A 26,523-nucleotide genomic window follows, 5' to 3' on the forward strand; every position below is an offset into this window, starting at 1 on the left:
CTATGAAGCTGTTGCATGGCCCACAGGGACAGGATCTGGTGGAGGTGTGCCACACCCTCTGCCGATGGTTGGCTTGGACAGCCTTGCACCAACAAGGGCATCCTTGCCTGGCTCTGCCATTCGACCCTCAGGCCCAGATCTCTCTATCTACCAGAAATCACACAAATACCCTACAGCCACTACAGAGGAGATAGAGCCTTATTCATCCATCCTGCAGGTCCCTTCCCCAATCACTGCCCATCACTGACCACAGGGTCTCATGTCTCAGGCTGCCCTGCAAGTCCCCCCACCCCCAACTCCCTGCCCCTACCTCTAGGCAGCCTCACACCTCAGGGTTCAAAGCTATTTTGCGGCAGCAGCAGCAGCTGTAATAACACCAACGAGGAGGCCTCTGGAGTGAGTCACCATTTCAAAGTATGTGCACACACATTCCCTCATTTGTCCTGATAACTGCCTCTCACCTCTGGGTGGCTTGGGACGGAGAGTGCAGCTAACAGCAGCCTGCTTTTCAAACAAGGTCCTCCTCAGGAATGCCAGCAATCTGACCAGTAATAGCCTTTTCCCAAGACCTTTCCTCCCTTTCTTCAGAGAACCCACATTCTCCTCTCTGCCCTGCTGTTAGTAAGCCCATGGCCCAGGTTGGTGCATGGCTCTCCAATGGCCAGGTACAAGGAATCACGCCTGCAACCCCCAACCTACCCTGTCTTAGACTATATATATATATATATATATATATATATATATATATATATATTTTAAATTTACTTATTTGACAGACAGAGATCACAAGTGGGCAGAGAGGCAGGCACAGAGGGGGGTAGGGGGAAGCAGGCTCCCTGCTGAGCAGAGAGCCCCATGTGGGGCTTGATCCCAGGACCCTGAGCCGAAGGCAGAGGCTTATCCCACTGAGCCACCCAGGGCCCCTGTCTCACGGTCTTAAGCAAGCCAGCCATCTTTGCCTGGCTCTGGCATTTGACTCTCAGGGCCCAGAGAGGCCCAGCTGGGCCTGTACCTCCCTGTTACTTGACTTCAGGGTAACAGAGTTTCCTGGAACAGAACTCCTGTGCATTTCAAGGTGCATGGTGCCCTGTCCCTACAGTTGTTCAGAGCTTTGTGCCCAAGACTCTGATATAATATATCTGTGGGGGGAGTGGGATCTGTTACCACCTGCCACGCCACAGGTCTCTACCAAGGAAAGAAGCCACAGTGTGTTCTGTGGCTAAAGGGTGACTGGGGACCACTGGAGTGGCCTGGTGTAAGACTCTGCCTGTGATGCTCCTCATGAGTGATGACTGTTTGACCCAAGACATCATCTCTTTGGGGGGGATTTGACTGTGAGACACAGCACTGGCAGCAAGGAAGAAGCTAGGGTGAGACAGTAGAGAGGGCAGTAGAAGCAAGAGATAAATGTAGCAAAGAGCCCAGTTTTGCATGCCTGGGAGAATCCCCAGGGTAAGGAGCCCTGGAAGCCCAGTTCTAAAGTGATGGTCAGACAGTAGGTACTTAGAGTTCCTGGTACATCCTGAGTGATGAGGTGTTAGGGGGCCTGCTGGGAAGTACAGAGGCCCTGGGTGAATGGAGTGTATGTGGCTGGGACCCAGGCCTGAGGGTTCCCCTTGTCCCAAGGAGCTCCCATATGCTGACACACCTCCTAGAGGTTGAAAAAGCCCGACTAGAATAGGAAGGAATTCTTACCAGAGGAACAACTGAGCTTCCAAGATATTAAATGACTTGCTGATACAGCCACTGATGCCAGCTCACCCATCAAACATCCCCCTGCCTCCCTTTCCAACAGAACACTGACCTCTTTAGGGACAGCAGTGCGTGCAGCTGAAACTTCTCCCAAAGAGCCCCTTACACCTAAGTGGCCACATAACAACTTCTGGCCAATCAGACATAAGCGAGCATTTAGGAAAAAGCTTCTGCCTTCCTGATGGAGCAACTGGCCCTGCTTTCTGCCCTACTTCTCCTTCCTGCTTCAGATGTAGCAGCCATCTGCCACCATGAGGAGGAAAGCCACGTGCCAGGAACAGCACAGGTAGGAAGGAAAGAGACTGAGTCCCTGATGACACTGTGTGAGCCCTGGACTGGCTCCTTTCAGGATTCTCATTGTGCCTGAGAAATAACTACTTACCTTTTTTTTTCTAAAGATTTTATTTATTTATTTGACAGAGAGAGAGATCATAAGTAGGCAGAGAGGTAGGCAGAGAGAGAAGAGAAAGCAGGCTCCCCACCCACCAGAGAGCCAGATGCGGGGCTCGATCCCAGGACGCTGAGATCATGACCTGAGCCGAAGGCAGAGGCTTAACCCACTGAGCCACCCAGGTGCTCCACTACTTACTTATTTAAGCCACTCTTGGTTGGGTTTTCTGAGTTTTGCAGCTAAATGCATTCCTGACTGATACATCTGCCAAGTCATAGAGCTACTGGTAAATGGTGGGACTGGGCTCCAAACACTCTGTATATTCTCAGAGCCTATCTTGCTTGTTTTCCAGGGGGCAGCAATACTTCTTGCTCTCAGAACAAAGGGTCTGCAAATTCAATAACATGATGTATGTAAAGCACTTCACACATCAAAGCAGATACCCAATAAATATTAGCTACTGTTGTTGTTGTTGTTGTTGTTATTAGGCCAAGTAGGCTCCAAGCCATTTCAAGCTCCTCTGTTTTAGTATCTATGACCACAGCCATCTGGGAGCCCATTAAAAGGCATTCTTTCTGAGAAAAAGAGAGTGAGGAAGGGTTAGGTCCTTGGGCCTACCAGGGCTACTGGGAACAGGGGGGTTGTACCCTGGGATGGACTCCCATTCCCAGAGCCTGCCTGTCCCCTGGGAAGGGCAGCATATATACAGAGTGGCTCCTGCCATCATCAGTGAATTGGAAGACTCCCATTCTGTTCCTTCAGTCTGGACCCAGCATCCACAGAAAGCCAGACAAAGGCCCTGACAAGGCTCAGTTAGGGTTATCAGGCACCCTGGCAAACTTAAGCATTTCTCTTCCTTCCCCAGACACAGAAGTGTATCTCCGGCAACCAAGGATATTGTTGCTTTTACAACAGAACATTGGAAACAATCTAAAAGTCTAAGAGCAAGGTACTTTTTAAAATTAACATATAATGTATTATTAGCCCCAGGGATGCAGGTCTGTGAATCGCCAGGTTTACACACTTCACAGCACTCACCATAGCACAAACCTTCCCCGGTGTCCATATTCTCACCACCCTCTCCCTAGCCTCCTCCCCCCAGCAATCCTCAGTTTGTTTTGTGAGATTCAGAGTCTCTTATGGTTTGTCTCCCTCCTGATCCCATCTTGTTTCATTTATTCCTTTCCTACCCCCCAAGCCCCACATGTTGCATCTGTGAGGTACTATTTTAAAAAGTGATGCTATGTCCACAGAAGAGATTGACTATTCTATAGTCATTAAATATGATATTCTCTAAGGGTTTTTATAATTTGAGAAAAATTCTCATGTGAAAAATAGCTGACATATTAAGCTATCCATGTGCTATACTTCCCATGATCCCCTTATGACATTATACATGCACATATGTAAGAGAAAGTCAAAAGGCAAGGAGAGTAATAAAAAAGCTAGCAACAATTAATGCCTTTAAGTTGTGGCATTATGCATGACTTTTTTGTCTCTACATTTTGTATGTTTTCTATGATTTCTGTAGTTTCTTTTATAACCACAAGAAAAATTGTTTTAAATAAATTGAAGAAAGGGGAAAGCGTATTAGTGACTGAAGTTGTGATATTGTTATTACTATTTGGACAGGATATCTGGCTTTAAAACATGCTATTTGCCAATAGCCAGAAAGCAGATATTTCAGTGAAATACTTTTAAAATGGAAGAGAGTCTCTGATGTGGTATTCCTCATTTCCCAGCAAAAGAAAAACACCACCCCCCTTAATTGGGGCCTGGGTCTAGAGGCACATCCCTTACTCATTTGAAGCAGCTCTGATCTGAGACCCCTCTCTCTGGGGATCCCTGAGAGAAGACCCTCCCTGTAAAAGACCATCTCTGCCAAGTTCACAGAGCATAGATAACTGAGACACCTGGAGAGAGATAGTCTGGTGTTCTGATGAGGTCAGGATTTGGTTTCTCTCCCCCTTAAGATGTAAAGTGAATGGATGCTAAGAAAACCACCACAGCCATGGCAAATTTATTAGTGCTCTGGGTGCTCTGGGCTACCTTTCTTTCTCTTTTTCTTCCCGAGGAGTTTGTGTTCCCACACCACACAACTTTCTCAGCCTATCTTTTCTTTTCTCACATGAAATGCTTGAACCCAGCGGTCTGGAGGAAAGAGTATCTCTGTTATCTTTCCTTCACACTTGACACAGCAGGTGTCCACTTGGACCTGGATACTTAGAGATGGAAAGTTAATTTTTCATCATGCATCTAATGATTCAATATATATTTTGGGGGACTCTGATCTTTGGGACCAAAGAGCAGAAGACATCAGATACAATAATAAAACCATAAATAAAAACTCACGTGGTTAAAGATACTCTTTTCATCCAAAGAAATTGTGTTGTTCCACACAGTTTTAAGATTCCATTTCCTTACACTCAGGAATTACCAGAATGCTGTAAGCATTCTGTGAGGAGTCTCACAGATTATTCAGACGCATCCGTGACAGATGCACAACTCCCAGATTCCCATGAAGTGTTTTAAGTTTTCCCCGATAACCCTCATCTGGCTTGACATCACGACATCAGTGATTTTTTCAGAATGTGAAAGTTCAACAGCTTGAAATGTTAAAACTCTGTAAAAAGCAGCATTATCACCCAGCAACAGCTCAGAGGTCTGACACTTGAATACAGGATTTGTAATATATCTAACAGTACAATCCAGACTTGATGAAGAAAGAATTGGCTAAGAGAGTACAATAATATTGCAAGAGGAAATATTTACTCTGTTTGAGCAACAACTTTTTCAAGCAGCCACAAGATCACAGACTGTTGAAACTGGAAGGGCCATGGAGATCCTCTAATCTAATTTCTTCAAATCGAAGCTAGGGCTTGGGCACCCCTCCGAGGGAGCACATGACTACAACAAAGCCTTACAGTGAGGAAGGGGTCAGGGATCCCATCTGGGCTTCCAGTGTTCCTAGGTACTACTAAGTAACATTTATGTTAAAGCATCTGTCTCCTGGCCTGGGGCAAAGACACAATGTCTCCCACCTATCTATTGAATAAAATCCAAACCTGGTTTTTAGGGCCCTGGTCTCACCTTTCTACCTTTATTCCACACTCTCCCAACACCTGCACAGGCTCCCTTCTGCACCTGGGATACCATCTCCCCTGCTGAGGCCTTCTGTCCATTGGTATTCAATATATCCCCTGCTTCATGCAGCCACCACGGTTCCTCCAACCTAAAAATGCTCATTCCCCTGAACAACTACACCAGCTTGTCCCTATTGCTAATCGAGAATGTATCATATTCTGTACTGTATTATTGGTATGTTTGTTTTATACCCTTCATCAGATTGCAAGTTTCCAGAAGACAGGGAAAATGCTTGATTCATATTAATTAATTAGTTAATTATTCCGTGGTCCTTTGCTTATTATTAGTGCTTAAGAAACTCAGAACAAATGTTCATACTACATTTTTCTTGTCTCTAAAGGTAGATCCAATAAAAGCTCAATTCACTGCACTGCAGTCATTATTTTTCTCTTGAGGGAAAATTTATACTCAATGAAGTGCCCAAATCTTAAATGTATATACACTGAGTTTACATAAATATATACACCTGAGTTAAAAAATCCCTACTTTGCTGTAAGGAACCACTGTTTTGATTTTTCCCTCCACCAAAGATTAGTTTTGCCTATTCTAGAATTTGATAGAAATGGAATCAAATACCAAATACTCCTTTTTGTGGAAGGCTTCTTTCACTCAGTTCCTTAGTTTCATACATGCTGCATGTATTAGTAATTTTTTTCCTTGATATTGCTAAGTAGCATTCCATTGTATCCTACTGCTTCTGTATTCATTTTCCTACTAATGTGGACACATAGGCTTTATAAGTGTTGTCAACATATATTTCAATTTCTCTTGTGCAAATAACTGTGAGAGAATTGCTGAGTCAAATAAGGATATATTTAATTTTAAAAGAAATGCTAGAGGGGTGCCTGGGTGGCAGTTAAGTGTCTAACTCTTGATTTCAGCTCAGGTCTTGATCTCAGGGTCAGAGTTCAAGCCCTGTGTTGGGCTCTACACTGGGCATGAATGGAGCCTACTTAAGAAAAGAAAGAAAGAAAGAAAGAAAGAAAGAAAGAAAGAAAAGAAAAGAAAAGAAAAGAAAAGAAAAGAAAAGAAAAGAGAAGAGAAGGGAAGGGAAGGGAAGGGAAGGGAAGGGAAGGGAAGGGAAGGGAAGGGAAGGGAAGGGAAGTGAAGCGAAGCAAAGCAAAGGCTTTCCAAACTGGTTATATCATTTTACATTCCCACCAACACTGAGAGCTCCAAATTGCTTGTGGGAAGGTTTTTGCCATTGAACTAGAATTTTTTTTATAGACATAGGGCTATTCAGATTTTTTGTTTCATCAGGTGTCAGTTTGTTTGTTTTTTAAATAGACTTATTTATTTGCAAAAAGGAAAGAGAGACTGTGCAAGCATGGGGAGCAGCAGAGGGAGAGGGAGAAAGAGACTCCCAGTTAACCAGAGAGCCTGATGCAGGGCTTAACCCCAGAACCCTGGGATCATGACCTGAGCCAAAAGCAGACGCTTTACCAACTGAGCCACCCAGGTGCCCCCAGGTGTCAGTTTTGGTGAGCTGTATTTTTCAAAGAATTTATAGAATTCATCTAAGTTGTTGAATTTTGGGGGCATAAAGTTGTTCATAATATTCCCTTATTTATTTTTTAATGTCTGCAGGACTGGTAACACCTCTTTCATTCTGGTTCTTGGTAATGAGTGCTATCTATATATCTAATCAATTTTATCGATCTTTTAAAAGACAAAACATTTGGATTTATGGTTTTTCTCGATTTTTTTTTCTATTTTCCAGTTTACTGACATGCTCTTATCTTTTTTCTTTCATAACTGAGTTTTTATTGGATCAGTAGAAACATTTCAATTTGTATACAATTCTTAACATATGTACTGAAAATCTTAAAAATCATGTAGTTATGATTCTTTTCTAAAAGTTATTCCAGTGACCTTCCAGCTTAAAATTTGAAGGCACATTTTCCTTAACAGTATGTCAAGTATCAGTATCTTCAAATGTTAATACACTATCATCTGTTAAGTCATGTGAATTTACAATTTAATATCACATACACTACATTCTCAAATTTTCAATCTTGCACAGCACATTAACAAGTTACTAGGAAAATTGGACTACCAGACCAAGATGTTACAGAGTGCACAAAATTCTGACAGGGAGAGCCAAGATCAAGGAGTGGTTTTCTTTAGGAAACAATTCTACCAAAACCAACATGCAAATAGAAGTAATTTAAAATGCTCAAGACATATTAAATTCACAAATGACTCCAAAATGCCATTTAGTATGCTTGGTATTATAGGATATAAGAACTACCCCATCTATGGAAAGTTGAGCTAACACACAAGACAATCAAAGCCTCCCATATTCAATATCTCACTATTCTTTGGTTGTACCAAAAAATGAACAACCAACAAATGATTTCACCTCTGATTGAAAAGCATTTACCCTTAAAAAATAGGATGAGGGCGCCTGGGTAACTCAGTGGGTTAAAGCCTCTGCCTTTGACTACTGGGTATTTATTCTAAAGATACAACGTAGTGATCCGAAGGGGCAGGTGCACCCGAATGTTTATAGCAGCAATGTCCACAACAGCCAAATTATGGAAAGAACCTAGATGTCCATCAACAGATGAATGGATAAAGAAGATGTGGTATATATACACAATGGAATACTATGCAGCCATCAAAAGAAATGAAATCTTGCCATTTGTGACGACGTGGATGGAACTCGAGCGTATCACGCTTAGCGAAATAAGTCAAGCGGAGAAAGACAACTATCATATGATCTCCCTGATATGAGGAAGTGGTGATGCAACATGGGGGCTTAAGTGGGTAGGAGAAGAATAAATGAAACAAGATAGGATTGGGAGGGAGACCCATAAGTGACTCTTAATCTCACAAAACAAACTGAGGGTTGCTGGGGGAGGGGGGTTGGGAGAAGGGGAGTGGGGTTATGGACATTGGGGAGGGTATGTGTTTTGGTGAGTGCTGTGAAGTGTGTAAACCTGGAGATTCACAGACCTGTACCCCTGGGGATAAAAATATATGTTTATAAAAAATTAAAAATTAAAAAAAAAAAAAAGCCTCTGCCTTTGGCTCAAGACATGATCCCAGGGTCTGGGGATTGAGCCCCGCATCAGGCACTCTGCTCAGTGGGGAACCTGCTTCCTCTCTCTCTCTCTCTCTCTCTCTCTCTCTCTACCTGCCTCTCCGCCTACTTGTGATCTCTCTCTCCATGTCAAAGAAATAAATGAAATCTTAAAAAAAAAAAAGGATGAAGTGGGATTCTCTCTTTCTTAAAAATGTTTCTTAAAAATGTCTAGAACTACTACAAAATTGGATTTATGAAACAGTTGATAAAAATATTTCTCTGGATTGTACAAAAAGGGACACGGGGGCACTAATAAGACATTGTATAATGATATTAATCAGATGGCTTCTTTCTCTCTTGTTTCATCAGGGGCTGGACTCTCCTCATTTTTTGTTTCTCTGTTTTCTGCAGGTAAGTTTCTTGGTTAGGTACTTCAGCCTGTTTTCCCTTTGCTCCCCTTTTCCCCTCTGTAGGCACCTTTTTGTCTGAAGATTTATCCTCTCCTGCTGCCTTTTTTTGCTTCGATTTCACTTTTGCAGGTGCAGGTTTAGCTGATAACCTCAAAGATCTCTTGGGCTCATCTTTTGCTGCCCCCTTGCAGGAGCGGACCTTCCTCCTGGGCATCATAGTGGGAAGTGGGTGAATGCCTGGTGCCTGTGCCTGTGGGGCCAGGTGTGTGCAGAGCCTTTGTGAAGCTGGGTGGCCTGGCTACTGCTGCTCCTCCCCACTGTTCTTATCTTTTTCATGTCCTTCTTACTACTTATTTTAGATATTTTTCTTAAAAAGAAACCTTCAGTCATTGAGTTTTAGACCTGTCTTTTCTGATATGGTAGCCAATGACCACATGTGGGCATCTAAATTTAAATTAATTTAAATTAATTAAGAACTAAAGCCACATATGATTAGTGGCTATCAGACTTGACAACACAGATACAGAACATTTCCATTGCCACAGAAATTTCTGTTGTACAGTGCATTTAAGATTTTTCTTTCTGAGGTGCCTAGTTGAACCACCAACTCTAGATTTTGGTTCAGGTTATGATCTCAGGGTCATGGGATCAAGCCTCTAGCCAGCCTAGCGCTCAGCAGAGACTGCTTTGGATTTTCTTTCCCCTTCTCCCTCTGCCCCCTCTTCTCTCTCTGGTAAGTAAGTAAATAAATAAAATCTTTAAAAAAATCATTTTATAAAACAAACATTTAAAGCTTTAAAATTTCCTCTAAGTACTACTTTAGCTGTATCCTACAAATTGTGATATTATATTTTCATTATCATTTAGTTGAACTATTTTTGAATACCCTTGTGATTTTTTCTTTGAAACACAGATTATTTACAAGTGTGTTCCTGAATTTCCAAACATTTGGGGTTTCTCAAGATATATTTCTGCTATTGGTTTCTAATTTAATTCGAATGTAATCAGAGGATATACTACTACATTTTTTACATATTCCAAATTTTTAAACTTTATTGAGACTCGTTTTATGGTCCAGCATTTTGACTGATGTGGTAAACATGCTATGTACAACTGAAAAGAACATGCATCCTGTTGCTGAATGTAGTATTCTACAAACATCAATCTGGCTTATGTCTTCATCTATGCCTTTTACTGATGTGTGTGTGTGTGTGTGTGTGTGTAACTGATCTATCAGTTGCTGACAGTGGGAAAATCTCCAACTCTGATTGGGTAATTTTTTGTTTCTCCCTTTAATTCTGTGAATTCGTATGTGAGTTGCTACCTGGCATCTTTAGTTGGCTAGTATGAAAAAGAAACTTTGACTAAAAGATTTAACAAAGAAGCTTCTGGTATCTCATTAATATGCTGAAGTATACAATGAACTATGTTGCTTATTTGTTATGTTAACAGTAGTTAACATATTATGTTAACAGTAGTTTACTAAGACCCTAAAAATGACAGTTTCCTCTAGAAGTTCTCAAGTCCCATGTCTTCATCTACTTATAGATATATTTTTCAAATTTGCTAATCTGAACTAATTATAGGAAGGAGAAGTTTGCACTTCAAATGTTGTTTAAAATGTGTGCTTTTGGTTCCACCTCTGGTATGGGCAAGTTAGCTCCTACAGGACCAATTCTCCTAGAAAAAGCTGTACACTCAGACAAAATATAAAAACAATTGCCTGAAGCACTGGAGAAAGACAAAAAATAGGGAAATTCTGCAGGAGGGCTGAGATGTGGGAGAAAGGAAAAGACATAGATGAGGTTCTCAATTTTATAGCTTTTAGCCTGGTTGAAGGCTGTGGTCAGTGCCATGCTGAGTGGCTAAAACTCCAACAGAAAGCATGCAGTTCTTTCAGAGACAGATTTTGGGACCACCACAGCCACTGGAAAGTGAAGAGGGAATCCCAGAAAGAATAGAGCCAGAAAGAGAAAGCCTCAAATTCTGTGTAAAAACTCTGTCCAAATCTCCTAGACATGCATGCATGAGGCAGACTCTCAGCAACCTAGCTAAGGATAAAATAACTGAGCCAAGAACTGAGATGCTTAGCCCAGTGGCCAAGGTTTGTGGTTTTAGTTCAACCAAAGTAATCACTAGCTAAGGCAAAAACCAAAATAAAAAATAACCTCTCTCAACCCCGAGAAACCTCTTCAGAAGAATATAATAGAATCCAGAGTCTCTATAATGCAGTAGTACAATGTTTAGAATACAATCTGAAATTATTAAACATACACAGAAATAGGAAAATGCAGCCCACCCTCAAAAAAAAAAAAAGACAATCAACAGCAATCCCAAGATAATCCAGATGTTGCAATTAGCAGATAAGGATTTTAAAGAAGCTATTATAATTATGCTCAGTGGCATAAAAGAATATATGAAATATACAGAAAATCTTGGCAGAGAAATAGACTATAAAAGAGAACCAAATGGAAGTTCTATAATTTAAAAAAACCTATATACAAAATTTTCCAAAAAAAAAATCACTGGTGAACTTAATTGAATGGAAATGATATTGGAAAGTGTCAGTGATCTTGAAGACAGACCAATGGAAATTACCCAATCTGAAGAACAGAGAGAAATAAAAGACTGAATTAAAAAAAAAAAAAAACACAGAACATCAGACCTGTACAACAATACCAAAAGGTCTATCATAGTGGCCAACAGACACATGAAAAGATGTTCAACATCACTCATCATTAGGAAAATGCAAATCAAAACTACAATGAGATGTTCTTCACACCTGTCAGAATGGCTAAAATCAAAACCACAGAAAACAACTATTGGCAAAGATGTGAAGAAAAAGGAAACTCTTGCACTGCTGATGGGAATGTAAAGTGGTGCAGCCACTACAGAAGACAGTATGGAGTACCTCAGGAGGTTAAAAATAGAATTACCCTATAATCCAGTGATCATACTACTGGGTGTCTACCTGAGAAATTTAAAAAAACACAAATTCAAAGGAATACATGCATCCCTATATTTATAGCAGCATTATTTACAATAGCCAAATTTTAGAAGCAGCTCAAGTGTCCATCTATAGATGAATGAATATAGAAGAGGTGGTACACATATACAATGGAGGATTATTCAGCCATAAAAAAGAACGAAATCTTGCCCTTTGCAATGGTATGAATGGAGCAAGAGCATATAATGTTAAGTGAAATAATGCAGTCAGAGAAAGACAAATACCAGATGATTTCACTCATATGTGGAATTTAAAAAACAAAACAAATGAGCCAAAGAAAGAGAGAGAGATAAACCAAGAAACAGACTCTTAACTACAAACTGAGAGTTACCGGAGGGCAGTTGGGTGGGGAGATGGGTGAAGTAGGTGATGGGGATGAAGGAGTGCACTTGTGATGAGCACCAAGTGTTGTATAGGATTGTTGAACTGCTATATTGTACACCTGAAACTAATAAAACATCGTATGTTAACTATATTGGAATTAAGAGAATAAGCCAGTCTATCATAGGTATAACCATAGCCTCAGAAGGAGAAGAGAGAAAGAATGGGGCAGAAAAATATTTGAAGAAATAATGGCTGAAAATTCTCCAAATTTGGTATAAAACCTAAATTTACAGATTTAAGAAGCTCAATGAACTCTGAGAAGGATAAATAAAACCAAAGATAAAGACAGGAAAATCTTGAAAGCAGCCAGAGAAAAAGGGTAAATTCCATAAAGTCAAAAATGATAGTGACCACTATCATATCCAGTGACCACTGACTTCTCATCAGAAACCAAGGATGCCAGGAGATGGTAAAACAGCATCTGGGTAAAAAATAAAACAAAAAACAAAAAACAAAAAAAAAAACAAAACCAAAACTCAACCCAGAATTCTATATCCAGTGAAAATATTCTTCAGGAATAAAGTGAAGTGAAGATATAGTATATTGATCATATCTTTCAGTTAAAGCTTTCCATTCTACCCTGCAAGTTTGTTAGAATATGGTTTGCACACCAATTCACAGCAACTTTAAAACACGTGTTTTAAAATGAACAGTAATCTTTTTAAAAAAGATTATTTATTTATTTATTTGACAGACAAAGATCACAAGTACGCAGAGAAGCAGGCAGAGAGAGAGAGGAGGAAACAGGCTCCCCACCGAGCAGAGAGCCCGATGCGGGGCTCGATCCCAGGACCCTGGGACCATGACCTGAGCCGAAGGCAGAGGCTTTAACCCACTGAGCCACCCAGGCGCCCCTAAAATGAACAGTAATTTTTTAAAAAATCATGTGAAGTGGGCAGGGGAAGATCAACAAAACAACCTGTCCTCAGTTTTTCCTGAAATGGTAAATAGTGGATAAGAAGCTATTTCTACATAATCTGATCTAAGTCTGGGAATCATTTACACTCCACCAAGATTTCCTGGTCTCAACAGTCTCTTTTCCTCCCTCCTTTCCCACAAGTATGCCACTGGGAAAGGAAGCAATGGTTCAATTTATGCCTCTTCACATTATTCAGACCTACAGACAGAATGCAGAACCATTAAAAGCTCACCTACTAAGAGTTCAAAATGAAGGGTGGGCAAGTTATGAGGCACAAGAAAAGAAAACAGGCCAAGGAAGCCTGAAAGGACACATTCAAGTTGGAGAATTAACTGCAAAAGGTTGAGATTGAGTCAATATTTGCATTAGAAATCTCAACCTGAATTAACATGTTTGTTGGACTTGTTAGTCCAGAAATAGTTCCCAAGAGAGCTCCGGAAGTGTGACCTTCTCCTGCACATCTGCTCTGACTTTTATGAGTTCTCTTAATACTTTTTTTTAAGCTGCTGCTAAGTGTTAATTTTTGTTCAAGGCAGGATTACCAAACAACCTGTTAGCAACACGAAGATTCCCTTCATACTCGCCTTCCTTAAACCGAGAAGCAGACTGTTTTCCAAACTGCTAACATCCCAAGCTGACTGCCAAACACAGTCATTAACCAGCCTCTGACATCTAAACAACAGCTGTGTGCTGTCCTGTTAAAGGACACCCTCACCCAGACAGTGAGTCTCCAAAGGTCAGCTGTGTCCTGCAGCAGGAAGTCCACGCCATGGTTGGTGGCACATGCCGGAACAACGGAACAGTCTATGTTTGTCCCAATTCCCTTTCCTCCCCTTTGGCTAATCTTCACTGATCATAAATGTTCAGCTTGCCTTGCACAGGAAGCAGGGGCCTTCAACTTCATCCTGCTCACTCATGCAGTTCTCACTCTTACACACACTCTTTTCACTGAAGATCACCTTAGAGTTGCCACTGAAAATGGTGCTGATGAAAGAGGACCAGAAGACAAAGTGAAAACACGTGTCTCCAAAGCAAGCACATTTAAAAAATATTCATTGTCACGTACTCTCCCAGGGCTTTTTACAATATCCTCACCGTCTACTCCCATAAGGATCATCCCTCCTGGTTACTAGGTAGGGAAGCTGCAGCCGTTCAGAGCATTTACATGAACTGCCCGTGGTCATGAGGCTTTGGAGGGATACTGTGAGACTATCCAGTTCTCTTTAACTCAACTCCAAGGGTCTTCCTACTCTGGCAACCTTCAAGAATATAAACACCCTTCAAGATTCCAGCTAGATTAAAAAAACAAAACAAAACAACCTGTCATACTGATGGGAGGTAGGTGGAAAGTTGATTTAAAAATTTACCTGGAGGAGGAATGCATAGGAATAGCTAATGTCATTTCAATAATAATAATGCAGGACTTTCTTTTGCAGATATAAAAAAAACGTGTTATAAGGTTAATGCACGAAACTGTGGTATTTGTTGACCCACTCAGTGACAGGCTGATAGGAAGCACTCAATAAAACACTAGCTATCATTAGTATAATATGCTAAATAGATTATATACTATCTTACTTAACTTTTTTCATAGGGACACTCTGAGGACAATTTTATTCCCCTATTACATATCAGGAAACTGAGGCACAGAGTTTAAACAACTTGCTACAGGTCACAAAGTATGGACTATCTGGAACCGGAACTAAGGCTGTTTGATTTCAGAATTAAGGATTTATTGCATCAAGAATATTAATATCAAAAGTCTAGAAGAATCCAAATGTCCATCAACAGGGGGCTTAGATAAATGAAGGTGCATCCTTATAAAGAATATTTCTGAGAATGAGGTAAATCTATATAATATGAAAAGATGTCTATCATATATGTCAACAGAAAAAAGGTGCATTGCATAGGTTAGATCTCATTTTTGTTGAACAATAACCATATATGTGGAGTCATGGTTGTTTGCAAAGACACATGCATGTATATGTATGCTGTATACATATATGAATAAATATGTCTATGTTATATGAAGTTGTATATACATACATATATACCTTTTTCCTATGAATGAGATTAGGATGGGGAAATCCTTTTCTAACATACTTTTGTATTGTTTCAATCTGTTAGAAGCACGTATTACTTCCGTAATAAACCAACAAGATTTTTTAAAATGGCTCACTACCTAAAAAATAAAAGGTGTTCTTTTCAAAGGAGAACACTTCCATAAACAGGTTAAACCTTGGCTAAATGAAAGTGCAAGGGGTCCTCCCCAGCTAGGAGTGTGGTACAGTCATTTCCACTGTAAAATTGTACTCCAAGCCTGCAAGAGAGGAGAGTCTGGGCTTTACTGCAGACCCATGTACACAAACAGCTGTGTCCTAGCTTGCGGCTGGCCTGGTGCCCTGCACACACTTGTGTGTAGGAGTAGAAAGGCTCTTTCCTGTGCAGTTACTTCTTTCAGCGGGTGTTGGTCATCAGGAGTAGAGTATAGAGCACTGAATGGCTGCTTAAATACGGCCATGGTCTGGGTGGTCCAATTCTAAGAGACTTGGTGTGCCCAGATGGATTAGTTTAGACTGGGATAGGCCCCAGATTTATGATAAGTCACCTCCAGTGAGTAGGGGTGATACTGGAGAGGTTACCCCTGGGAGGGAAATCTGGTCCAGTCTATGTTTTCTAGGTGGATCAGGTTGGCCATCTCCAGGTTGGGCAAGCCTGGAACCCTTAGTACCACTCCCCAACTCCAACCTGGCCAGTGGTGAAAACAGGACAGCCCGGTGTGCCCACCGGTTAACTCTACTCCCTGGGGCTGGCCTTGAGACACCCTGAGACACACCAACAGCTTTCATGGGGTAAAAAAGTAGTATCGTCATCTGATGCCAGATCCAGCTAGATGCATTTTGGATAGAATTTCCCTGAAGCTGTCTCAATAACAAAGTGCCAAATTGTTTTCTAAATTCATCTATGAAGGGGATTTTCTCCTTCCTTCCTTCTTTTCTTCCTTCCTTCCTTCCTTCCTTCTTTCCTTCCTCCCCACTCCCTCCCTCCCTTCCTGTTAAGAGGCACACACCACTGCTCTGTCTTATAACCTCACCTGAAACCCGGTATGACTGGAGCAGGAGACAGCCTAGTCACGTGCCAGGGACAAGAAGGATATCCTGTGACAAGGAACCTGGAGACAGAGAGCCTAGATCCAATCAAGACTTTGTGTGCCGTCATCTACCACACAGGTGATGCCTGTGCTGGCATATTGAATGATGCACACTTGAATTTCCCACTGATGGCCAAACTTTGAACCTTTTATTTTTTAAATAATTTTCATTTTTATCAGAGCAGACAAAATCCCATGGTTTAAATAAAATTTCTTTCTTTCTTTCTTTTTTTTTTTTTTAAGATTTTATTTATTTATTTGACACAGAGAGACACACAGTGAGAGAGGAAACACATGCAGGGAAGTGGGAGAAGAAGAAGCAGGCCTCCCACCAAGCAGGGAGCCTGATGTGGAGCTCAATCCTAGGACCCTTGGATCATGACCTGAGCTGAAGGCAGACGCTTAACGACTGAGCCACTCAGGTGCCCCTTAAATCAAATTTTTGAAAAATACTGAATTAAAAATCTACCAGGCAAACACTGAGGCAAACACTTTCAATGCTTTTAGTTTTTTTTAAAACCCAAATAATATGTTAATATTGCCATTTCTTGGTTTATCTACTTATCCTTCATCTATTAATTTTGTTATAATAATTTAGATTTCAGCTCTTTTACAGCATCTACCACATTTCTTCTTCCTTTACATTATGATGAGAAAGAACTCTTCACTGAAAAGCCAAGTTTACTCTGATTTTTTTTCTGTGTACCATTTTTTCCTTGTAGTTAACATTTTCCTTTTTATTTAATTTATTTAATCTTCTATGCACATTTATTCAAATTCTTCCAAACACCCTGCCTGAATTATCAAAAAATATTATTTTCCAAATGGCCAGATATGTCTGATAATCTGTGAATTCCAAAACTGCTGAGCCAATTTTATACACACTGGGCTTCTCTGTACCATTTTCCTGTGTTGGTTCCCTGCCTTCTGGATTCTGTTTCTTTTGCCTTTTTAATTTATTTCCTCATTTTGTATTTAGTCTGGTTGTTCCCTAGAAAAGGATCCACAGGAAGCAAAGTTTTGAGTCCTTGCAGATTGAAAATGTCTTTGTTCTATCTTCACATGCAACTGAAAGTACAGCTGAATATAAAATTCTATATGGAAAATTTCCCTCAAAGTTTTTGTTGACTTTGTTCCATTGTCTTGTAGCTTCCAGTACTGATATTAAAAACTCTGCTAGCTTTCTGATTTTCATTCATTTGTTTGTGACAAGTTTTCCCCCTCTAAAAGCTTTTATAATTCACTGTTTAGTCTCGAGTTTTAAATGTTGATGACAATACATGTGGGTGTGAGCTATTTTTTTCATTTGTTGTACTTTTCTTCTTAAGATTTTATTTTTTTAAGTCATCTCTACACCGAAAGTGGGGCTCAAACTCATAACCCTGAAATCAAAAGTTGCATGCTCCACTGACTGAGCCAGTAAGGGAGCCCCCCCTCCAATCATTGCATGTTTTAATCTAGAGTGCCTTGACTTGATCTTCAGTTCTGAAACTTCTCTTTGTAGTTTTTCTTGGATAATTTCCTTCTTTCTATTTATGTGTTCCTTCTCCTTGGAATTATTAGTCAGACATTAAAACTCTTGGATGTGCTAATAAACATTTTTAAATATTATTCTTCCCTGGTTTTCTTTATTCATTTTTTCAATTTACCTTTTGGAAACTCCCTGATTTTGTTTTCCAGTCCTTTGTCATACTTAACAAGTGATTAAGTTAGTTACATTTAAAAAAAAAAAAGATATTATTTATTTATTTGACAGAGAGTGAAAGCAAGAGGGAGCAAGAGAGAACATACACAAAGGGAAAGGGAGAAGCAGACTCCTTGCTAGGCAGGGAGCCTTGATGCAGGGCTCGATCCCAGGATCATGGGATCATGACCTGAGCTGAAGGGAGCCGCTTAACCAACTGAGCCACTCAGTCACCCTAAGTTAGTACATTTTTATCTTCAAATATCTCCTTCTTGTTCTCAAATATGCTAATTCACTTTTTAAATGCTAATTCATTTTTTTAAAACTTTATTACGAAAAACTTCAAACTGGTATTCAAAATAATGTCTTAGACACATGTGCTCAGTCTGTGCAGTCATCGTCCTTCCTCGAGAGCACAGTGTGGTCCATGCCTTGCACAGGAGGTATCGTGTGACAGCTAGCTAAGGCTTCCTCGCTGCTGCCTGCCACCCAGCCATCAGGCTAGCATTCTGATTTCCCCGCACTGCCTGGACAGGTCACAGTAAAAAAAAATACATACTCATCTCAAATTTTGCTCTCATTTATAAATATTAAAAAATTATTTATTTTAAAAGACCCTGAGGTAAGACAACAACATTTTCCTGGGCCTCGGCCATTCTAGGGACTCATTCCACGGCAGCTTCTTGCTAAGGCGATGGGAGCCTACCAAGTGTAGAGGCAGAGTCAAGGCATTCAACCTGGCCTGGCCTATAGCAGCCCCCTCTGGCTTCCTCCCTATCTGTGGATCTAAAGGTCACTGGTTTGAGCATTATCTCCAGAATGTATGGGCAATAAATGAACGAGTCTGGCTCCTCCTGTGAGATGAGAATGATGTTTGGCCTAAAGATGGTTCCCAAAACAAACTGGTTTTCTAGTCTCTAGAAGCTTGAGCCTGAGGTTGTGACAAACACCAAACAGTCTATTTAAATTGGCCAGTCCTCTTTTAGAGAATATCCCACAACTCAAACAGGGGAGTCTAAGAAGTATTTTGGTAGCACAGGAGATCACTTGGCAGGTGCTCACAGACTAACATCTCCTACCCCCCTGAAAGCAGTAAACCTCTGGAACTTGCATTTCAGCACCCTCCTAGGACGCTCCTGTGCTTGGCATCTGAGGGAGGGCCCTATTGTGTCTGAAGCACTGAGAAGTTTAACTTGGCATGACGACTGCAGCAAGGTGATGCTTTGGCAACCTCTCAGCTGAGTTTTTTTTTTTTTTTTTTTTTTTTTTTACAGAAAAGTTTGAAAAACATATCATTTCAGAGATTAATTCAGCTTTGTATCACATTAGAGACTGAGGCAATCTTACTTTGAGCCTAAAAACATTACCAAGGGGTGAGAAAACACTGGCAATATGGCTCATATGAGAAAAAATTTCATACCTCCCATTGGTGTTAGCCTGAGAGTAAATGTCGAGAGATGTTTTTCCTGTTGTCAAGCCAACATGTGCCATAACGGGCATGCACAGATCTGGACCCAAACTTTACGGAGCCTTAACCATGGCCACGTCTGTCATCTATCACACCCTTCACTCCAGCACTCACACATCTTTTCAAAGCACCTTCTCCCCCACCTTTGGGTCTGCTCATCTGCGTGGTTACAGCCTGTTATGTAACTGCCACTTCTCAAGAACCAAAATGCTGAAGTGCTGTGTATTTCTTAAATTATGCAAGGCTTGACCTTATTGCTAGGAAATACCTGGCATATTTTCATGGTCTTCAGAGGTCCAGGCAGCATTTTGAAGAGCTATTCCCACCTTATTAGTCATTTCTCTGATGCCTGCTCAGGCAACAAGGAGGGAATTGATAACTCAGACTGATAACTGTCTTCGGCTATAAGCTGTGCCTTCAGGGTCTCACGATTTCAACAGAGTTTCCATGAAACAGTGATAGTAACTGCAGTTCCTTACTGAATACTTATGTGCCAAACACAGCTTCTAGTGCTTTCCATGCACTGATGTGGTATCCTTATAACCATCCTCTGAGGTAAGAATTATTTTTATTTTTCTAACATGATTTCTTTTTTATCATTTTTATTCTCACTTTCTAGAAGAGAAAACAGAGGCGAAAGGATGTCAAAGGTCATGCTGCTGGAAATGGTGGAACTGAGAGATACAAACCCCAGGAGGCAATATGCCTGGAGCCTTGCCCTAATTACTGCACAGACGGCCTTTCCGCCTTGGCATACTGGCCCAGGGCTGCACAGGCCAGGATTTGGAGAACTCGAAGCACATGTCTGGGTTTGGTTTACTTGGGTTTCTTGCGGCACAGACAGTTGGCAGGCTGCAGGGGCTGGACATCCGCAGTTCAGAAGGTGCTCAGAAACACCTCGGCAAGTGGGCTGTTTCCAACAAGAATTCCTCTACACTCAGTATTCTGCCAAGGTGTGCCTAAAAGTACTCTGGAAAATAATTTGGCTCCTAGGGCCAAACGGCCAAGCATGTCAAGGGAGGGCAGCAGCGGGGGCCCAGGGCAGTCTGAGCCTGAGGAGGTATGCAGGCTACTGCACAGAGCTGTGGCTGGTATATTCTGAATGGGAAATCTGGTTGTGGGTTAACCCAAACCTCTCCTAACATGGGAAGCTTCAGAAAAGCTTAAAATTGTCTACAGGGGCAATAACAGGGAACTTGAAACAGAAAAACACAAATTCTACTTCTCAAAGGGTAATCTGAGGATCACCTGCACCAGAGTCAAGTGGAGAGCTGTCTTTGTTTGTTTCTTTGTTTTGTTTATTTAATGAGGAAACTCAGGTTCTACTCCACCCCTACTGAATCAGACAGTTTCCCCTAACTGGGCTTAGAAATCTAGAATTTTAGAAATCTCCTGGGTAATTTTTTTTTTTTTAAGTTTTATTTACTTATTTAACAGAGAGAGGAAGCACAAGCAGGGAGAGCAGAAGAGGGAGAGGGAGAAGCAGGCTCAGCAGGGAGCCTGATGTGGGACTCGATCCCAGGACCCTGGGATCATGACCTGAGCCAAAGGCAGGTGCTTAACCCACTGAGCCACTCAGGCACCCCTCCTCAGGTAATGCTAATGTGCTTTAAAAATGGATAATCATTGCTTTAGTCTTTGGGGCTTCACATCCAGAAAGTCTACTTTACAAGCAAATTTCAATTCAACATGTAGAATTTAGGTCTGAGAATTAGGGTTCTAGTTTCAGCTTTATTAACAGCTTGCTGGTTGACCATGGGACGTCCCTTGGCCTCTCTGAATCTTAGGCTCCTCATCAGTAAGATCGGGGAGTAAGTTCCTCCCGGCTCTAAATCCTGTGCTTCCACCTAAGTGTACTCCAGTATACTCAACACACCTAAGTGTTTACTGAAATGCCACTGATGAGGTCCTAAAAGGGGCGGTCAGGTAAGTACCTAGGAGGCCAAATATCAGTCATTATGGGCTGGAGTAGGGCACCAGACCTTCATGGGAGGGGGGGATTTTGGAATGGGGTGGTTGTCCTAACAGGGGCATCACACTAAGGGGACAGAGACCCAGATGTGAGGCTGTGGGAACGTAAGCTGGGAGGGAAATAAAGCATGTCTAATAAAAGGGAACTATTTGGAAATGAGTGTAGGGAAATAAGATGGTTCCAAGTTAGAGAAGCCCTTGAAAGTCAAGGGAGGGGATGTAATATACAATGGAACCAACCAAGAGAAGCGACAATGGAAAGTGGCATTTGGGGAAAATGACTGTGTTGGTTTATGCAGGATGGAAAGTGTGGGAAAGGAGCTAGGGCAGGCCTAGGGGCGCAGCTAAAGACAGATTTATGACCCAGAGGACAGGCTTATTGTAGAGATGATGTGGCCTTGACCTGGTCTATGGCAGTAGGAACAGGAGGGGAGGGACATGTCAGTGGGAAAAGCTCCAAACCCCTGGGATATTGAGTAGTTCTTACGGTTTTCTGTTTACTTGTTTTTGCTTTTTGCTTATCTGTAGTTTCTGTTCTTTCTGTAGTGAGCTGATACTGCTCTGTGCTAAGAAAAAGAAACATACAGTTCAGCATTTCCTCTGGGAACCCAGCAGACAAAGCTTCACCCCTCTGCAGCTCAGTCCTTCCTCTCACCAGCCTGTTTCTCTTTAGAACCCCCTTTCTCGTATTGTTTGCCCACTCATCTGCACCCCTTTGTCCCTGCCCCCTTATCCCTTTGCTTAGAGACTTCAACGGAGCATTTCTTTTTTTCTGGACAATTCCTCCTACTAGTCTCCTGCATTGCAAACCTGGCTTTGCCCATCAGCCTCAAGGACAGACTTCCTGGATCCCAGCATTCTGGGTCTTAGGAGGGCAAGTCAGTAAACTCCTTTCTCTCTTGCAGTGACTCCAGACCAGGGCTCCCCCAGCTGTCTTCATCAAACCTTCTCTGAGGGGTCAGCCTTCTTTCTATCCTTGAAACCAATCTCTCAGTACCTGCCTCAAGACCTTCTTCTCCAGAGTTCCCATCACCACCCTGGAAAGTGCTCCTGTCTATGAGGAAGACCACTGAAACTCCCAGCATCACAATCCTGACCTTCCCAACTTCTACAACCATTCCTGATATTCCATGGCCAGCTAGCCAACCCTGTGTCCCCTGTAACATTTCCAAGTCTGAAACCCCAATTTGACCATGAACACTCATCCTCTGGCTTCTTGGATGTCCATATTCCAACTCAATATCCAGTCCTTAGCATTCTCTCTAATTCACTTTCCTCCCGAGCATCCTGAATTCCAAGGCCAAATATTTAAGTTGTCCTCATCAGTACCCTGAATTTTGTCATCCTCTGAAGCTCTGCTAAGCCTGCTGCTCCATCCTAAAACCTGATACCAGCCATGCATTCTGCTAGAGAAAGCACTGCGCCCTTTCAAAAGTTTCAGTAAGCCTCTGGTCAGCTCAGCTGCCCACATATCCACATCCCTCTCTCATAAAGCCAACTTTATGAGAGAACCACCTGCTTGAAGACCCCTGGTTCACTTTCATTTCCCACTCTTAGCAAATGGTCTTACCTCCGATTTCACTAAGAAATCGGCAGCCATGAGTTGCGAACATTCTCATCTTCCTTCTCTTTGGCTCTGACCTTCTTCTTATCTCCAGTCCTCTTTTCCTCCCTTCAGGGAAGGAATGTCGTCCTGCTCCTTTAAGGCTAACTTCTGTGTCGGAATCCAGGCCCTCCTGTCTTTCTAAGGGATTTTACTCAACTGACTGTCCCTTCTTTCTTATAGCTTCAAGCTTTCCTTCCTTCCTGGCTGTTCTCCATCAGGCAAGAAAAATGCTTTGACACTCCCCTCCCCAACCACCCTCTCATCTTGTGACTGCCAAGCTCTTTAGAAAGTTTTGCTATTTTTGTAGAAATGATGCATGTTCATGCAAACATTTTAAACAATACAGAAGAACAAAAAGAAAATAACTATTATCCAACACTCTACTACCCATAGGTAACTGCTATTAGAAATCTGGTGGCCAGGGAACCTAGGTGGCTCAGTCCATTAAATGTCCGGCTCTTGATTTTGGTTCAGGTCATAATCTCAGGGTAATGGGATTGAGCCCCAAGTGGGGAAATCTGCGCTCAGTGGCAAGTCGACCTGAGATTCTCTCTCCCTCTCCTCCTGCCCCACCACCCACTCATGTACTTGTGTATTCTCTCTCAAATAAATAAATAAACCTTTAAAAAAAAAAAAAGGAAATTTGGTGACCATACTTCCAAATGATTTTCTTTGTCTACATTCACATATAGAAGCATGTATTAACATAGAAGGACTACACTGTACATGCTCTTTTGAGACTTGCTTTTTATAACTAATAGTATCCCCCTAATTCTTTTCTATGTCAATGTCCTGTCCTAAGTTTTGTAACCTTAAAAGTTATTCTAGTGAATGTAACCAACATAATTACTTCCCTGTCCCCTATTGATTTGTTTCCAGGTGTTTTTCATTTGCCTGTTTGTTTTTGCTGCTACAGATAACACTGTGTTGATTTTGCATTTGTGAGATTATTCATGGAAAATTCCTTTTCAAAAATGTTGCTGGGGCGCCTGGGTGGCTCAGTGGGTTAAGCCGCTGCCTTCGGCTCAGGTCATGATCTCAGGGTCCTGGGATCGAGTCCCGCATCGGGCTCTCTGCTCAGCAGTGAGCCTGCTTCCTCCTCTCTCTCTCTGCCTGCCTGCCTCTCTGCCTACTTGTGATCTCTCTGTGTCAAATAAATAAATAAAAATCTTAAAAAAAAAAAAGTATAAAAAAAAATGTTGCTGGATAGAATATACTCACATTTCATTTGATATACACTGCAAAACAGTCTTCCGGAAAGACTGTTAATTTCAACTCCCATCAATAGTTGTCATTTCCCTAAACCCTTCTGAACCCTGAGTTTTGTCCATGTTTAAAAATTTTACCTAATACCAAGAATGAAAAAGAGGACAGTGTTACAGATTCTATAGACATTAAAAAAATGTGGATGAAATGGGCACTTTCTAGGAAGAATAAACTGGCCAAAACTTATAAGAGAAGAAATAGAATATCTGAATAGTCCTATATCTATTAAGTAAATTAAATCTACTTTAAAAACCTTTCTACAAAGGAACTCCGGACCTGAAAGGGATTCACCAATGTATACTACTCAATATTTAAAGAAGAAATAACACTAACCTTAAACAAATTCTTCCAGAGAATAAAATTCTCCAATTTGTTTTTTGTGGTCAGCATAACCTTGATACCAAAACCTCACAAGGACGTTGGAAGAAAGGAAAACCACAGGCCAATCTCTTTTGGACATCATGACAAAGTTACAGGCACTGTTAATACTATAGTGGTTTATTTCCAGTTATCTTCATAACTGAGAAAAATGCTCAATTTTAGTTAGGGGTCAATGAAAATTAAGAATATCTTTCGCTAACCAAGTTGCTAGACTCCCTGAATTCTATTCATGGGCCACTTGGGGATCGGTGGAAATCCCTTCACTGAAAAACCAGTGCTGGAGGTGGCCCAGGTGACTAGGAAACCAGAGCTCCCATCCAAATGTTGATCCCATCAGTTCAAAGCCTTGTGGGGGCCTCTGTGCAAGGGATGCCACAGGTCTTCAAACACTTTTTCATTTGATTTCTTTTAAGATAACTCCTTTTGATTTTTTGCATTTCACACATTTCTTTCTTCTCCTTCCAATATGATTTTACTTTGCTTAATATAAAGGACTTGACTAAACATTTCAATTCCTTTATTCCCGAAAGAAATTCCCATGATAACGGGGTAGAACTGGCAAATCAAGCAAATCACCCCTTTGATGATACCCAAGCTATTTGACTACACATTGGTAAACAGACTGTTTTAAACCAACACAGACTTTTGTGACCAGCACTCTACACAAAGCCAACCTGACTCCAGACTAAGCACTCACAACATCCTTTGAAAGGCACCTGAGAGAAACATAATAGGACTGGAGTGTGACCTGGCTCCAACCTGCGTATCTGGCACAGCCTGAGTTAGCACTGAGATCACTTGAACCCCCTCTGGAAAGCTCAATGACCAAGATTTTGGATATCTTCCTGAACACTCTTCCACTGGGAAAAGAACCAAATAAATTCAGTAACTGCCTCTTTATCACTTCTTCTGAATTTATCTCTATCTAAAGGAGGCAATAATTTTCAAAATTTATCTTAATACTGAAGTCCAGAATTAACATTTTTAATTGTGAAATATTTAAGCATAAGAGAAGTGCAAGGAATAGATACAACAAATGACTATTAAGCTACCCAACTACCCAGCTCTAGGACCTCTTAAAATCTTGCTGTATTCATCTCAAAAAAATAGTTCATAAAAAAGCATTCAGTATACAGCTAAAGGTACTTATATAGTCTTCCCTGATTCCATCCCCTTTCCTCCCTCTTGGGAAATAAGCACTATTATGGATTTGTTCATCAATCCTAAGAATGTTTCTGCAGTTTTACAATATATGCATATATCCATACACTATGAACTGTTTTTGCATGTTTTCAAATTTATGTATGGCTTCATACTCTGTTACTATGGAACTTGCTTTTTCATTCAATGTTACATTTGAAAATTTTAGTCATGTTAATATAGGTGTGACTCTGGTTTATTCCTTTTGATTGATTGCCTTATATGATCTCATTGTGGGCTTCCTGGGGCACCCAGCTGGCTTTGCTGGCAGAATATGCGACTTTTGAGCTTAGAGTTGAGAGTTCAAGACCCATGTTGGGCACAGAGCTTGTTTTAAAAAAGCAGAAGAAGAAGAAGAGGAGGAGGAGGAAGAAGTAGTAGTAGTAGTGGCTTTCTTTTGGTTCTAGTAGTTTCTAGAAAATGAGCCCCTTGTAAGGGAGAACAAGTACTGCTTTGGTGATGCTGCTAAATTGAATTATCAGCAGGCGAGGGCAGACGTGTATTCTACTAGGAGAGCTCTAGGGTGCACTTAAGCATTTTGCTCTAGCTGTAAAACAGCCAAATCTGGTTCTTTGGCCACATCAGATGGCCTATAAGTCACTAAAATCTTTTGATAAACCCCTTTCCATCTAAAACAGTTCACATGGATTCTGTGGTTTGCTGCTGAGAACTCTGACCAGTACAATGGGATTCAAGCATCTTTTGAGCCTTCTTAGCGCTCTTTCCTTCCAAAAACATCTCAAAACTCCATTTCTATTTAA

General features: G+C 41.2%; 1 protein-coding gene and 1 pseudogene across 7 annotated transcripts in view; both read right to left on the reverse strand.

Moving 5' to 3' along the window:
• Positions 1-26,523, reverse strand: part of CTDSPL (CTD small phosphatase like) — a 117,175-nt gene that overhangs the window by 74,894 nt on the left and 15,758 nt on the right. The window lies entirely within an intron of this gene.
• Positions 8,653-8,939, reverse strand: LOC132012530 (non-histone chromosomal protein HMG-14-like; annotated as a pseudogene).

The sequence above is a fragment of the Mustela nigripes genome, chromosome 2, assembly GCF_022355385.1.
Source record: "Mustela nigripes isolate SB6536 chromosome 2, MUSNIG.SB6536, whole genome shotgun sequence".
NCBI classification, from domain to species: Eukaryota; Metazoa; Chordata; class Mammalia; order Carnivora; family Mustelidae; genus Mustela; species Mustela nigripes.